Source organism: Austrofundulus limnaeus, unplaced genomic scaffold (genome assembly GCF_001266775.1).
Source record: "Austrofundulus limnaeus strain Quisiro unplaced genomic scaffold, Austrofundulus_limnaeus-1.0 Scaffold459, whole genome shotgun sequence".
NCBI classification, from domain to species: Eukaryota; Metazoa; Chordata; class Actinopteri; order Cyprinodontiformes; family Rivulidae; genus Austrofundulus; species Austrofundulus limnaeus.
The window spans coordinates 12,515-15,543 of NW_013952861.1; the positions used below are offsets into that span (position 1 = coordinate 12,515).

The 3,029-nt window shown below is 38.1% G+C and overlaps 1 protein-coding gene across 1 annotated transcript in view; it reads right to left on the reverse strand.

The window, feature by feature from the left end:
- The window catches only part of LOC106529684 (glutamate receptor ionotropic, kainate 4), a gene marked incomplete at its 3' end in the record, with an annotated part of 8,133 nt that overhangs the window by 4,841 nt on the left and 263 nt on the right, over positions 1-3,029 (reverse strand).

Here is a 3,029-nt window from a genome sequence, read left to right on the forward strand (position 1 = left end):
GTTCAGGTTCCACTACGTCACGGTAAAAGACAGTGTAGTTTCCTGTTAAATCATATCTTGGTGGTGAATTCAGGCGAACTAAACTGTTTCGACCTACACTAAAAAACATTTTAGAATTTAATTCATTTCAGTTTATTTATATAGCACCAATTAACAACAAACATTTCAATGCATATTAACATTAACATCCATTTTAAAATGCCAATGTTAGGATTTTGCAGCTTTTAACCATGACAGCAGGCAAATCTAGAAGATCTACACAAAAGATTTATTTTACAAAGAAAAACGCTGACAGGGCAGCAGCAAAACTTATTTTCCAAAACACACAGATGCATGAAGACAAGCCTAAAGCACAACAGGTAAGTGAAGGCATATAAAGGGGAGTTAACCAGTAAATGAGACATGAGGATCTGGTACATGGGAGGAGCTGGATAAGAACATGGAGGCAGGATAACACAGTGGGAAAACAAAGAAAACACTAAAAATAAAGAAATCAAAGGACAAAAATGAACTCAGATCATTACAGCCAATCAGTAAAGTTATCTCTCCAGAAAGGATYRTGTGTGAATGTTCACTCCATCACAGCCTCCTGTAGGAATATTTCACATGATTTTACACTTACATCATCTTAAACGCTGCATTATGATAATGAATATCTTTATTAATCCGACACACAACAACATGTGACCTCACCGAGCTAAACATTATTTCWTTGTGTTTTACTCTGAGTGTAAAAAGACTTCTTCCTGCAGCCCAGTGAGACCAAATGTTTTCACTTCAGTTCTTCATTAGAGCAGCAGTAATTAGAAAAGATAAATGCTTGTTTGTGTTCTGCTYCAACATTTAACTGAACAACGTAGAATTCAATTCCTTTCACATTGATTTGTGTGTGTTAATGATGAGAAAGCTGTGTGTATTTAGAATATATGGCTTTGTTGTCAGGATGCTCAGGATCTTAAAGTGAGGCCAGAAAATATTGCTTTTGTGTCTTTCCTTCCAGATTAAAGACTAATAAAATCAGTCCTGGAAACATTCATCACACCAGTAAAAACTCAACTGCAGTAAATAAATAAAACAATTTTTTAAATTCTCATCAAAGCAACGTGTTTTCCATTCTTCTTATTTTTAGCTGTCATTGTTTCTCACTTCCAATTTGTTCCTCTTTCCTTGAGTTTAAGAGGCTCCATTAAAACGCTCTTAAAAGTCGTTTATAACCAAGACTGTGCTGAGCTGCAGAAACTGAATCTAAACTGCTGTTAAATGTTGATCCTTAAACTTTCWGCCAACACTGACAGAAAATGTTCAAACTAAAAGAGTTTGTCAAGTTTMGAACAAAATAATAAAATGAGCACAGAGAGGAATGAKAGGTTTATTCAGGGGTGTGAAGTGCTGTCGACCATGAAGGCAAAATCATAAAGAAGTTCCATCTACCTTCTTTAGCTGAGCAGAAATAAAACCATTAGTTTAAAGCTGGAAAGTCCTGCAGACTTTTAAAGCAGCTTTTTTCTTTCTAGACCACAAGAAGTCTGTTTTCAGACTGATAACTTCAGMAACAGAGGCACATTTTATAAACACACATGAAAACACACACAGACCCAGGTGCTCTGGAGGATGTTGTTCAGCTTCACACACACCACAATGGATTCCCCACTTTTAAACCCTCTGGGTGTTCAAGATGTCGACACACAACTCTCCTCACCGCTTTCAACAAGTCTCTTCTCCTTAAAAAGCTGCTCTCCAGAGCAAAGCATGCTGGGACGTCATTCTCTTGTTCTGGTTGAACAGGAGGTGCAGATGATTGAATAAAAACACTCGGTCATGAAATAAAAGCTGGGTCACCCGACGGGCTGAGTTTCATTGAAGCTCCAACAACAAAACAGTTCTGAGGTTTTAATAAAAACATTCAGAAAATAAGGAGAAAATAAATCCAAACTTTAAAAAAAACAGGAACAAGTTTTGTGTTTTAATGAGGAAATTTCTGTTCTGTGCACATCCCTCACAGCCTCTGAGCTCCAACAAAAAATAAAATAAATAAATAAATAAATTCTGCCTCAGTGTTTCTTTTATCAGTCAGCGCTTGAAGTTTCACCAATATGTTTCTGGGTGAAAAAGAAAATCAGTAACCTGAGGGGGAGTCTGAGGGAACAGAACAGCAGAAGGTTAAAACAGGAGAAGACGACTCCTACAGGTGGGACACAGAGCACATTTTAAACATTAGGAACAAAGATGGATCWWGTTGAGATGTAAATATGAGAAACTTCACATTTWTAACAAAAGCAGCYCGCTGACATCAGAGACAGGAGTCACTGCAGGAGAAACTCAGCTCGAGTTAAAACAAGAAAAAACACAGAGGCTTTAAATTCTCAGAGCTGAGTGTGAAAAGTCTAATTAAATAAATGATAAATTAAACCTCGAGGATCAGAAGCGATTCTTCAGCMGGAATCAGAACAGGAAACATGGACACTAGTTGACAAACAGAGAAAAATGAACAGAATTTCTACCATAATGTGGACAATTTGACCTCKCAGCAGCAAAGATCAGCCTTTTTCTCTCAAAAATGGACACAAAGGACTTCTTGTTGCTCAAATTCAAACAGTTTCTGTAACAAACCTAATCAATACTTTTAAAGCCGCAGCTTTGCTCCAACAATAAACTGATAATCAGTTCTGAGTTGTTTGTGGAAGTGAAGTGAGAAAAGGTGACAGTTGTGTGACGGTGTAATGAAACTTCTCCGTAAAGGTTGGGCAGACATGTCAGCAGTGCACACACACACAAACACACACACACACACACACACACCTGCTGTTAGCATTAGAGCATCCACAAACACTGCAACACACACATCCCCAGAGTCGGTGCTACAGGTGAGGAATTCTTATTTTGGCCTTCAGCTGTGGCTCGTCTGCTGCTGAAGGTAAGATAACAGTGACACAGCAATCAGAAAGTGATGAATGAGCTGTGATCGGTGCTGAAAATTGCTCCTCGGAGGCTTCAGAAGTTTGTTCCAGAGACTCTGTTTATCCAGAGTG